Raw genomic sequence first — 13542 nt, forward strand, 5'->3', positions numbered from 1 at the left:
GCCGGGTGAGATTCTGCCCTACATCAGCACCACCCGAGAGCAGTAAATGTGGGGCGGGGTAGATGGGCTGGTCGTGAAGCTGGCACACAGAAAGGGAATGCACTGCAGCCCAGCCTCCCTGAACTGGAGCAAACTGCAAAGAACATCGCCAGCACAGAACAGTGGCAGCGACGAGTGGAGAAGACATCTTACCCACCCTCATCCAGTTACCCGCATCTTGTTCTTCAGTTGGTCGCACGAGAGCCTGAGAAGATGAAGGGAGCTAACGGGACAAAACACCAAGTTTCCCTTTACAGTGATTCTGTTTTATTCTTCCACGAGAAAGCACTACTGGATTTTCCCCCAGTTATATAAATAATAGAGCTTATTATGAAAAAATGTAAGTAAACAGTTCAGATATATTTTAGGAGAAAAGCCACAATGGCTTGAAACCTGCCACCAAAAAAATAGCCACTGCCTGTGTTAATGGCCGGTTGTCATACACCTCGTGCTTGGTGCATACATGTGTGTGTGGCACTGCACACGTGGAACTCTATTGGCCGTGCTGCAGCTGTCACAGACGCTTTTCTTTCTTTCTCAGCACAAGGTATGTGTAAGTCAATCCTCCAGGTTTCTCACCCGCCTCTGCCCAGGTACCCCATATCCGTGCCCAGCATGCATCCTCCACTCACTTCTCTATGGCAGCGCCTAACTTGAAGGGGTCCTCTCCCACCCCTCACCCATCTCACTACACCCCTGAACCTGGAGGACAAACTCTATTTTAGTCTCTCTTCAACATCCCAGTGAGGTGACCCTATAGAGCTCTAAGTCACTCTGTGTTAGAAACTGTCCCGCACAGGCTTTGAAGTAGCCCATAAGGTCCCACATGATCTGGATCGTCTCCCACCAGACTCCCTTTTGCAACTTCTTCTCAGACCTTACTGACCGACCTTCCCACAGGACCGCTGCACCTGCCATTCCTTCTGCCTGTTCTTCTTTTTCTGTAGCTAGCCAAAGACTCACTCCCGAGAGAAGTCAGACCTGCTTCAGATTTGGTTCACCGTCTCAGTCAGGCTTTATTGGTCACCCCTTTGAAATCTATACTTTCTCCAGCAGTCTTTTCCTGCCCCTTCTCCAGGTGCTGCGCCATGTTTCTTGTTTATTTCTTACCCACCATTCACTAGAATATAAGCCCAACAATGATGGTTATGGCTGTTACTTGTCAGGTCTGCAGCACCCAGGACAATGCCTGTCCCGGGGGGAAACGCACAGTAAGTGTGTGATGAGCGAGCGAGTCACAGGACCCTCCAGGTCGGCAGGTCAGCAAGGCTGCATGCGCTCTGGTTGCACTTTCCCTCTAGAGCTGTGCCTTCAGGATGGAGTGGGGGCGGCCTGCTGTCCGCCGAGCAGCCGTCTGCCTTCCTGCTGATAGGTATGTGCTCTGCTCCCCAGGCTCCGGCAGCAGCCCTCACTCCTCTTTTCCTGGGCAATAGTCCAGATGTTGGGGTCACTCCAGCCTGAGTCCTTGGAAGGGGCTTGTGTGAGCTCCCCCATCTGCCTCCCTCCAGTGAGACCCTGCCCTCCTTCCAAGGAGTTTCGTCAGCAGGATGTCCCCTGACAGGGTGCCTGGCCACCTGAGCAGCGCACGGCTCCCTCTCCACTCTCCTTGCATGAGACAGCAATCTAGACACACGGGCCTCCTTCCTACAATGCTTGGGTGTGGGCCACCTCAGAAAACCAGTTTCTTCCTTGTTTTGTGTTTGCCCTGCTTCTGCATTTCACCAATGATGATTCCCCGTGTGTGTGTGCGTGTGCATGCGTGCGTGCGTGTGTGTGTGTGTGTGTGTGTGTGTGTGTGTGTGTTCTCGCTTTGGTTTGGTTTGCTTTGGATTGGACTGGGTTTTTTTAGACACAGTCTTGCTATGTAGCCCAGGCTGGCCTTGAACTCACAGCAATCCTCCTGCCTGCACCACCTGACTTCACCATTGAGAATTGTTATGTAATAAGGGATACCTTTTGGAAGTTTATTACCTGGTATCATAAATGTAAGGCAATAAATGTATGAAAATTCTACATCTTTTGAACTGTGCTCCAGGTCTACAATTTAACTTGTGAAAAGAAGCAGGGCTGGGAATGAATTTAGGAAGATGACTGATCGAGAACTCCCCGGCCCTATCTTGAGCCTTTCTGACAGTGGCCAGAGAATCCATCTATGACCACAAACACATGCATATGCACATACACAGGGATACACATACACAGACAGATACACACATATACAAACACAGAGACACATACACTGTATCCAAAGACACACACAGACATACAGACATGTGGGCACACGGACAATTATACACATACACAAAGGGACACAGACAGACACACACAAAGATACACACATACACAAGAAGCATTCACAACCCAGATGGCAGATGGTGGAGTGCCAATGTCTCTCTGGCAAAAGATTATAGGCCTCTACCTCCAACCATGTCCAGAATCAGAAGCTCAGGGCACTAGAAATTTCTAAACGCTGTCCTGGGCTTTGCTGTTGGGACACTTGCTAGAAGCTGCCACATATTCCATCTGCCACCAGGACCAGTCCAACAAGCTTTCCCTAAAGCTCTCCTCCTCCAGTGCCTCCCTGGAGAAGGAAGAGCCAGCCCTCTTCCAAGCCTTGTCCTCATCTTCCAGAAAGCAGAAGCCCAGACTCATCAACAGTAAGTTCACAAAGGGAAGGAGACGTGATCGTCCCACTGTGCTGAATCCCAGCCACCCGACAGGCAGATGGCTTCCTCAGTCCCAGGAAGGGCTGGGTGGCCAAGGTGGATGTGGATCCGCTCTCAGCTCAACATTGGCCGCCTGTCTCTCCCAGGGCACAGCGGGACTGCAGATGAAAGTATCACTCAGAATAAATGTGAAGGCGGGAACACAAGTGACATCTTTAGTTCTGCAAAGTGCAGAATTCTTTAAATGTGAGTGTGTCTCTTAGAGTAATCTGAACTCGAGACTAAACATTATGTGTAAAACAGCTCATTTTACAGTCACAAGCAGTCTGCCAGGTAAATGTTGTGATACTGGCGATGAATTGATATGCAGAGAGGCTGGAAGCTCACAGCCGGCACGTGGCACTCCTGTAACTATTTACACTCTGCTTCTCTTATATGGATGGACAGATGGAAAGGAGAACAGGCCAATGGACAGATGAAGAGCGCCAGAAAAGGCAAATGAACACGCAGCCTCCCAGCTAGCTAAACTAATGCAATAGTGGGGCTATTTAAAGTGATACCTTAGACTGACGGCAATTAGCATTTCAGCTCTTAAGAGAGAGGAAGCAGGAGAAGGAAATACTCATTAGAACGTGCTCTGGAGGCAGACAACCTGGGTTCGGACCTCACGTACACCATGTACTAGCTGGGTAACCTTAGCCCAGTTACTCAGCCTCACTGTGCACCAGTCTCCTCAGCTGCAGAGTGAGGATATTGTAGTTGATGAGGCTGCTGTGAGAACTGGGTTATGTCCGATCATATGCAAAGAGCTTAGAACTTTGACATCTGGCAGCCAGCGTTCCATGAATCCCACAGTTGTTATCCGTGTCGCTTATGAGGAAAGGGAAGCCCGGGCAGGAATTCATGGTCGTCCTGTTGTATTTCAACAGCGTCCCTTTGACACTGACTGTTGGCAACATTTCTACCCAGCTCCCATGTCACCAAAATACTTGAGCCAACTCTAATCTATCAACCACTGAGATTTTCAACGATTGCCTTCTGTATGTAACTTTTTTTCTCTGGAAGGAAAAAAAAAGCAATCATAAACACTTCCAAGGTAGAACAAAATGTAAATACATGATGGCCACATTCTTCAGTGTCCAATTACCTTAGAAGTTAGTGATTACAGCCATAAGACAAGCTGCTAAAAATTTGCAGTGATTCAAATTTATTAAACCCAAATACACCTATGGTGTGGTGACACTTTTTTTTATTTTAAAGGGGGTAAAATTAAACGCAACAAAACAGAATAAAATAGGACATAAGAAAGCAATGTAAGAGATATAAATTTCTGAGATCTTCACAGTCTATCATATTGTCTCTTGTTTTCTTCCAAATAGTTGTCCATGTCTTCACATACAGAGAATTCATACAAAACAACATAGTATAAAATTGATCCAAACAGAATAAGAAAGGCAATTTAGGTCTTCAAAACCAGACAATAGGGACGTCACTAATGACTGTCATAGAGTCTCTGGTTCCTTTCAAAATAGCTGTCCATACAGAAGTTCAACAAAACAAAACAGGCAGTGGGGAGGGGTTGCTTGGTTTCCCCGCGTTCCAGGTCCCAGCATGGCACGGGTTCCAGTAAACGCCAGTGTCTCCCATCCTGGGCCACCAGCAGGCTCACAGCCGCTCACGGGGTGGGGTGGGGGGGTGCTTCACGCTGTTTCTAATGAATTGACCTTCTCATGGCCCAAGTTCTGAAATGGCCAACAGATCACAGAAAGACATCTCTGTAGGCTCCTGCTCGAAAGCAACAGTGTCAGGAAGCTGCCGGCCTTGACTCAGGGCCAGTAAATATAACTTTTAAAAAGTGGTGACATGAGGGCAGGAGTGCGGCTTCATCGTTTCCACTATATTTTTTCCTACCATTTTTGAGTGGTCTCTGTCTCTTAATAATAATTGTCAATATTATTTTTCTCTGTGCTTAACTGACACTAGCAAGTAAGGAGCTTATAGAAGATTTTTGTTTTTGTTTTTGGGCTTTTTTTAATTATTGACCTTCATGCCATGCTCAGCCCCACAAGAACCTTAATTCTTTCCTGAAGTTTGGGGTTGCAGTAGTCAGCTTCCAGCACCTCATGTGGGATTTGCCATGACGACTTCTAAGTGAGTGAACTTGGACAAAGGGAACAAAGAGGCAACTCCAGGACATGATGTGGTTTCGGAAGGTTCAATCTGGAAACTCTGAGCTCAGTGCTAAAATCAAAGGGCCTCTTATGATTTCCACAGTTCACTAGATCCCTGCACAGGGAGTACCAGGCGTGTGAGAAGCCTGGGATGCTTTGGAGCTGGGGCCCAGGGAGATGGTGAAGACAGAGGTGGGTGATCCAGACCAAAGGAACACAGCTGGGTTCAGGGAGGCAGAGCGATAACAAGCCAGAGCTGAGCTCGCAAGCAGAAGATGGAAAACGAGGGGCTGATAGTGATGTGCTCCACATGCCAGATTGAGGGGTGTGAGTCTCACCCAAGGCCTGGAGATTCCCTAGAGGCAGTGGGACTGAGGTGCCCAAGGACAACTGAGGCTTCTCGGTCTTGATCATAGTCTGGCACATTTGTTGAACAGAATAAAGGAAAGAATGAATATGTGAGTGCATTTACATTGGAAAACACACTGGATTACACAGGATGAGGAGGCACCAGAGACAGGAAGCCGTGTTGGGAATTCATGGCAACCATCCTGATGAGAACTGATGAGGAACAGGGTGATGGGCATGGACAGGAGAGGACACAGTGCATGAACAATGAGAGTAGAACTGATGTGACACGTTGAGTAATGGGATACAGTGTCCAGAGGGCAAGAGGTGTCGGCGGCCTGGCCAGTGCCCAGGTAAAGGGGACAGGGAAAGGGCTCGTCTCAGTGGGCTGCTGAGGAGATGTGCTGTGCTCCAGCATTCGCATCCTCTGGTGAGCAGATGTTCGGAGAGGAGCTACGTCAGGGTGGAACAGTAAACAGTGGGGAAAATTACACAGTTATTGTGGGCTCCTGGAGGGATCAGGCAACCTCCCTACAGTTCCTTGCCCTGCTCAAAGGCTGTGAGGCCCCTCATCTCAGGGATGCACCCCTGAAGAAAGAAGTAGCTGGGAACGAGAAGGGAACAGGGATGCGAGGGAGGCAGTGTGCAGTGCCAAGCTGGGGGCTGCTGGCAGCAGCTGAGGTGTCAGGGAACACAAAAGCTTCGGGAGGACCCACCTCACACTGGTGGAAACTCACAGGGAGGTTTTCCAGGACACAGAGCTGGGGCTGGCAGGAGCAATGATGGATTTAATGCTTCCTAGAGAGAAGGCCAGCATGGTCCCTTTTCCCATGTATAGGCATGAATTTTAGGTTGGATGTGGTGATGTCATTATCTTGGTGCTCCCTCTGCCCTGTTCCAGAGACTCTGAAAGAGATGGCGAGGAGCCAGAGAAGCCCCTGAAAGGGGTTCCCTGTGTCTGTGACCCAGCCCCCACGCACCAGCCAGTATCAAGAGATACAGAGCCCTGAGCAGGGTACCAGCTGGCCCAAGGGACACACACAGGCTGATCCTCTGACAGCCAGCCCTCAAACAACACGTGGTCTTCAGCACTCTGAAAAGCTGAAACACAGTCCAACAATGCTAGCTCCTCTGGAGAGATCCAAGCAAGGGCCACAAGGTCAGTCTGCTCAGGCTCACAGAGAAAGCCCAAGCACCTAGGGGTAGCCCCAGAGGAAAGGCCCTCAGTAGGAGAGGCTGTCACTCACAGGACATCCCAATCATGTGCTCTGCTCTCAGAGTTTTGTGTGTGACAAGAACATGTTAGTTAAGCACTTTCTCTATGCCAGGCCCTTCGTTAGACACTGGGATACAAAGATGAATTTGACGTGGTCCCTGCTTTCAAGGAGCTTGTGTTGCACTGGAAAAGCAGACATAAAGCCAAGTCACTAGAACAAATGAGACTATCTTAAGAAATAAGTGAGACAACATCACATCATTCAACTTCACACCAAGTGTATTTGAGGAACGTGTACTTAGCCCATTTTATAGATGATGAAACTGAGACTTTCACAGCAAATCATTTGCTTCCATTCCCGCAACTAGAGAGTGACACTGCCAGTGGCATCCTGGAGTGTGCTCACATGTGCTCCCGAGGGGTGATTCTGTGACCTCTTCTCATTCAGGGACTACTCATTGGTGGCTTGGAATCCACCAACAGATAGGTCACTTCACCAGCAAACATTACCAGTCAGGGGATAGCCAAGCAACAAACCCAAGTCTGAAAGCAAACTTCAGTCTCTCTCAAAATCTCTTGTGGACTGAAGCTTCCCTCTCTGTGTAGCCGCCTTCCCAAGGGAAACCCCAGCTCATCCTAACCAAGTCAGACCATGGCTGTGAGCTGCCGGCACAGAGGGCCAGACTCGCCTGTCCCCTCGGCTCTGAGCTAGCGTCTTGGCAAATGGATCTGGGCTCAGATATGCCACAGGGGCCCAGAGTGAGAGGAGATGAGTGGACACAAAGGGAAAGCTGCAGGTTTCCCTCGTGCAGAGCAGGGACCCTGGCACTTGTCATTAGTGTGATTACTAATTAGCGTGTCCCACTTGTCATTAGTATGACATCATCACTGTCTCCCCAGTGCCCTCACCATGGGAATGACTGTGGCAGCATGCCAAGTGCATACCTGGCCAGCAGGAAACCCCACCCTGGCTCTGCTGAATAAATGAATGACTGGGTGGATGAAGGGTCTCAGAGCTCTCAGGCCAGGTGGAACGGCCCCCGCCTGTCTGCCTGCTGCCTCGTGTCCTTACTGCACCCATCTTTGTCAAGGTAGAAAGAGCCTGACGCCTCTCACTGTCCTGAGAGGAGGCCACAGAAAGCCAGCCTGGCGCATCAGATCCTGCCGCTTTCTAACAGGGTAGCCTGTGCCTCAGTGTCCTCAACTGTAAAATGGGGTCTGGGGGGTTGTCGTGAGAATTAAATGAGCCAACAGTTGTAAAGTTTCCGGAAAACAGAAAGCACACTGTGTCCATAGGTAAGGCAGACTCCCCTCCCGACTCACTGGTCAGCCTGTGGAGACCTTCATCTCCCCTGCTCTTCCAGTGCAACTGTCCAGTCCATTGCACCCCCAGAGGGAACCCCTTGGGGACACAAGGGTTACCCAGGCACAACTTGGAGTGTCTCCTCTTTCCCTGCCCCGCCTCCAGCATCCCCAACTCACCCTCTAAGTGACCAGCTCCTCACCCAGTTCCTTCAGTCCCCCAGTCCCAGGAGTCACCACGCGCGGGCGGCTGCGCCACCCAGTGGCCGCCTTCGGAATCGATGGCAGAGGCTGCCGCATAAGAGGTTGGGGAATACTGAAAGGGAGCGGAGGAAAGGACCATCACCCAGGCACTGCTTGCTGGAGGTCAGTAGACTCATTGGTTGGTCCAGTGCTATGGCCCGTGGAGAGACACCCACCGCAGGCTTCCCCTCCCCCCGCTCCTGAAACCCCTGGCTTCCCTGCCCAAGGAATGCGCCCAGGGGGGCTGACAGGAGCCAGAGAGGATCTGCACACCGACACCCAGCAGGCTTGTCTCCCTGGCTGCCGTCTGGGGAAGTGACTTTCAGGCGCCCCAGTTGTTCAGGTGCTCTTCCCAGTTCTGCCCTGCTCCTTCAGTGCCCGGGTCTGTGCCTCGACTCTCCTGTCTGGGGAAAAGGGTGATAAAAATAACAACCTACTGAGTTCCTTCCTGGGGTGGTTGTGAGAGTCAACTAAAATCATCCATCCTGATGAAAACAAATTATTATTCAAAATTTCTGAGCCATATTAACTGTAGCAACCATGCTGTTACAGCTTCGATCTTAAATGTTTCTAAAAGCCATGAGCTGAAAACTCAGCCGCCAGCCTGTGGCACCATGTGGAAGTAGTGGGCTCTTGCTCCTTGAAGGGGACTTGGGGACCCCTGTGCCTCTTTCAGACTCCTCTCTGTCATGAGGGAGCCACTCTGCTCCACCATTCACTCCCTACCATGATGCTCTGCCTCCCCACAGGTCCAAAGCCATGTGGCCAGAGTGACCATGGATTGGAACTTGGAAACGGTAAGCCAAAATAAATCTTTCCTCCTTACAGGCTGCTGGTCACATGAAAAGCTGACTAACATGCATGCGAATACAGGAAAATGCCAGTACACTTAAAGAGTAAGACCTACAAGTCCTGACTGTTAAAAACTCAAACAAGAGGTTTTTATTGGAGGGGAAAGAAAGGAGCATGCAACTGAGATCCAAAATTACAAAGTTCCATGTGGGAAATTTAAATGATCTTAAGAATTTTACTATATAGAATTTAGAAGGCAGCTTGCTCTTTAGGAAACCAGTTAAATAGATAGTACTCTCCTAAAAATATTTGGAGAGTGAAGTAGAAGCCAAAAGCCCCTACTTGATAGCCAGGCATGGTGGTGCATGCCTGTAATCCCAGCAGCTTGGGAGACTGAGGCAGGATAATCACAAGCTCAAGGCCAACCTGAGAAATTTAGTGCAACACTGTCTCAAAAATTTTTAAAGTAGAAAGAACTGGGAATATATATGAGCAACTCCCTGGTCAAACCCTAGTAACAAACTAGGGGCTGGGAGGAAGGCCTTACCTGATCCATGTCGCAGGTAGAATCACAGAAGCAGCCAGTAACCTGCGATAACCCTCACAGCCACCAGGACCCTACTCAGAGTTTGCATCAGTGCCTCCACTTATGTACCTATGCAGCAATGCTCCTTGCCCAAGAACAAACCCATCCACTGGACCCATTCTGATCTCCAGAGTTGTAACCCAGTCCTGACCTCTGGCCCAGAATCACGAGAACAGAGATGCTCCCATTTCATAGTCCTGGACCTCAAGAGAGTAAAAACTGACACCAGAGTGAGGGTAACCCTGGCCCCACACCCTGACCTGAAAAGAGAGTCACCAGCAAGACAGCCGCATTTGTTTACACCGCCCAACACCATGGACAGCAACCATGCAGGCACCTGTAGGAAAGAGGCCTGGGGTAAGCTAAGTTGGAGTATTTGTGTTTTCCTAGAGCTGGAGCTCACTCCCAGCTTCACAAGAGTCCACAGCCCAGGAAACGATCAAAATTCAAAACCCAAAGACATTTCTCCTAATGTATGATGTTTTCATTACATTATAAAATTTTTTTTTAAAAATCCAAAGAACACAGTGGCTCAGACCGGCTGCAATCCCAGCATGCTGAGGCCAGGACACACGGATCACTGGTTCAAGACCAGCCAGGTAACTTAACAAGATTCGATTTCAAAAAAAAAAATTTAAGGGTTTAGGGTCTGGACTGGGAGGGGAAAAGAACAAGAAGCAAGCCCTGCCTGCGAATCAGCATCTGGGAAACAAGAAGAGCCAAAGCCCCACCCCCTAGCCATTGTTAATTCTCTATTATCTTGTTTGAAGTCCTGTATCATTTTCTATTTTTTTTTTTTTTTTTTTGAGACAGGGTCTCGCTATGCAGTTCAGGCTGGCCTTGAGCTCACTTTGTAGCCCAGCCTGGTCTTGAACTCTCAACGATCCTCCCACCTCAGCCTCCCGAGTGTTGGGATTACAAGGGTGAGCCACCACACCCGGCAGTCCTGTATCATTCTCATTGTTGTGTTGAGTTGCATTTTATTCTGTTTTGTTTTGTTTGATTTTATTATATCAGATGGCCAGCCATTTCAAAGAGAACAAGATATATTATGGGAGCCATTCGGATTTACTATTATCGTGTTTTGACATCCTTTAATTACATTCATTGTTTTGTTTCTGTTTGTTCTATTCTGTCCTGTTTTGTTTGATTTTTACTATGTCTGAAGTTATAGGCAGCTATTTTGAAGACAACAAGAGGCATTATGGTAACCATTGTTGATTTCTTATTGTTTTGAAGTCCTGTGACACTTGCATTGGTTTATTTTCATTGGCTTTAGTCTGTTTTGTTTTGTTTGGCTTTATTCTCTTTAAAATAAAAATAAAAAATAAAGTGTTTGGGATCTCACTTCCTCTGATTAACACATCTCCTAAAACTCCTCTCTAAGGCACACAGTCCCTGATAGGCCAGTCCGAACGGCCTCCTCGTCTTCCCCTTTCTCTACTCAAAGAGCCACATTCACTATCCTAGCCCAGGAGTCTTTGCTTCGTTGTGATTTTGTCCACTCATTCTGTTTCTTAGGTTCTCCTTCCCTTTGGATCACATTGCCTTGCAGAATCTATTTCTTCTGTGATGGTCTCCCAAGGAGCAGCAGGACCTGAGGACATGAGCCTGGACAGACATCTCCTCTGAGTCCTCCGAGCACATGGAGTGGGCAGCACTTCCTGAGCACCACTGTGTATGCCCTCATATGGAGCCAGAGAGGGCACTGAGATGCCTGGCAGCCAAGGATATTTCCTGGGTCAGTTCTCACCATGTAGAGCTTCCCTCTAGGCCTTGGGTTCTGAAGCATGAGGCGAACCTGCTCACGTGCTGGCAAGATTGGTTTTGAATTCATTCAGCAAGTCCCTGGTGCCCCTACCCTACAGCTGGGAATGGAGGGACTTCAAAGATAGCATGAGAGACACTCAGGATTCCCTCTGGGGATACCTCCCCCACTGTTCCTGAGTCCTTCTGTACCAAGGAAGGGGAGTGTTCCTCTGGTCAGTCTGCAGGACACTCATTGACCCATATTTGCAGATAGATGTGGTCGCTGGCATGTGGCTTGTGGCAGTACATGCACAACTCTCTGGCCCAGGCTCAGACACTCATCCTTGTCTTCCATGTAGCCAGCCAGGCCACAGGAGGAGCAGAAGTTTGAGGAGAATGAGCCCCCAGTCAGAGGCCAGCTGACCCCAGCTCTCCAGATGAGACAAGCCCACTTACCTCATCTTTCGTCCTGCTCTTCCTCTGAGTTTCCTTTGGGGGCTGTGGATTATGGTGGCTGAAGTATATCTCTGCTTGGATCCCCTGACCATAATGCCTATATCAGCCTCAAATACTGCTGCTACCTTCTAGTACCCTCCAGCATTCCCCCCCCCCACCCCGAGAATCAATGCAGCAGAAAGGTCAGGGCATGCTGCCACTGGATGGAGGAGCTAGACTAAAATGCTACCTGGAAGCTAGGAAATACTATATAGAGAGACCCAAGCTTAAAACTGGCCTTGGAAGACATATAAATCTCCGTAGAAATTTAGAGATGTAGGAAGCCAGGAAGTAAGGAGTGCTTGGAGAAGAAATGTATCACTGGATGCATGAACATTGACAACAGAAGAAATGTAAATGTCTAAGGTAGATAGAACCTACAGGTTGGAGCCCAAGGAGCTGAGCTGAGACATTATCACCCAGTTTAGTAGACACTTGGGAGCCATTGATAGTTATTTAGCAGGGGCAAACTTGGTCAGATGCAGAGTTGAAGCTACAAAAAAAAAAAAAGAAATATTCAGGCTGGATTAGAGCCAAACAGGAAAAGTGATTAGAGGACTTTCCAGTTAGGAAAACCCAGACAAAAACCCAGGCAAACAGAGCATGAGAGTGGGGAAAGGTAGCTGCTGTTCCCCAGGGAGTGCTGGCTGGAGGGGAAACAGAAACTGTCCACCAGTGAAGGCCATCTCTTCTTTGACTCTTTTCTTCTGGCCTTAGCAAGACTGGATACAAAGGAAACACCAAACAAACGGTGATGGAGCAGAGGAGATAATGATTTTGAGGGTAGCAGGACATCCGGAAAGCAGCTGGGAGCAGAGGGCTGGAGCTCAGGACGGATGACCACAGAAGGGAGACTTTGGCGCTCTGCCTTCTCACCTGCAAGGTAGTATGTGTCACCGTAAGTATACGCATGCATATGTGGAAAGTAGATGGTGGTCCCAGAGCATACAGGGCACAGGAAGAGCATGAGGATGCTCTCTCATCCCTGGAGTTGCCTCTGCACCCGCAAACCCACACAGCTTCCCAGAGGACACATCTTTGCATATCCTTGGCATCTCCTCCCACTCAGAACCACCCTGTTTCGGGAACTAGGACACCAAATCCGCTTGTGCCCTGAGGCCATGTATCAGTTGAGCAGCAGGCACTCACGCCCCGAATGTTCCTGTTCATCATAGCACTGGCATCTGTGGAGAGCAAGGGGCTGCCTCCTCCGTGCAGCAGCTCGGACAGCAGCTCATATCCCCAGGCTCAGACCTGGTGTTTGGGGTGGTCTTTGTTGTTTTGTTTGCACTGAGAATATCAAACTTAGGTTCCAAAGTGACATTGAAACTGGAAGGAGCATATTCGCAGTAGTGTCTGCTCACCCTAAAAAAAGAATCACCCACACTTCCCCTCTTCTCTCACAGCTTTTCTCTGCCTCTTTCCTCTGAACCTGAAATGAGCACTTAGGACAAATCGCGGCTACAGAGAGTGCCTCATTATCTGAAAACACTCACAAGCAAATGGGTCCTCGCCAGTCACACTGTGTGTCTTGGCTTTGGGGTTTCTGGGCTCCTTCTTTTGAGTTCTTTCCTCACCCCTGCCCACCCCATTCCCAACCCCAGTTCTCCATGACCTCTGGCTCACCCTCCAACGGACCATCCATTATCTGTGGAAAGTTCCATGAGGGCAAAAGGCCAGGTTACTTTGTTCACTGTTGTATGTGTGGCATCTAAGACATCAGCTTCTAGGTGGCCACCTCCTGTTAGGTAGGCTCAACAAACTCTGGCCAGTTCCCTCTCTTGCCTAAGGTATAAAGCTGTACAAATGTGCTTCCTACCTGCAAATCCAAAACAGCTCCAGAAAGCTCAGTGCTCTGCCCACCTGGAGTCCCTTCTGCAGTGGCTGGGCATGGACAGCCCCAAAGCTGGAGATGTGTTCTGGGAGGCACCAGGC

At 49.1% G+C, this 13542-nt stretch overlaps 1 non-coding gene across 1 annotated transcript; it reads right to left on the minus strand.

Moving 5' to 3' along the window:
* Positions 1 to 4405: 4405 nt before the first annotated feature.
* On the minus strand, positions 4406 to 4541 carry LOC111758309 (small nucleolar RNA SNORA2/SNORA34 family). Its single transcript, XR_002792503.1, has one exon. It is a non-coding gene; the product is annotated as a small nucleolar RNA SNORA2/SNORA34 family (small nucleolar RNA).
* Positions 4542 to 13542: the final 9001 nt, after the last annotated feature.

The sequence above is a fragment of the Cavia porcellus genome, unplaced genomic scaffold (genome assembly GCF_034190915.1).
Source record: "Cavia porcellus strain 051 isolate PalLab524CR breed Dunkin Hartley unplaced genomic scaffold, mCavPor4.1 scaffold_29, whole genome shotgun sequence".
In the NCBI taxonomy this organism is placed as follows: Eukaryota; Metazoa; Chordata; class Mammalia; order Rodentia; family Caviidae; genus Cavia; species Cavia porcellus.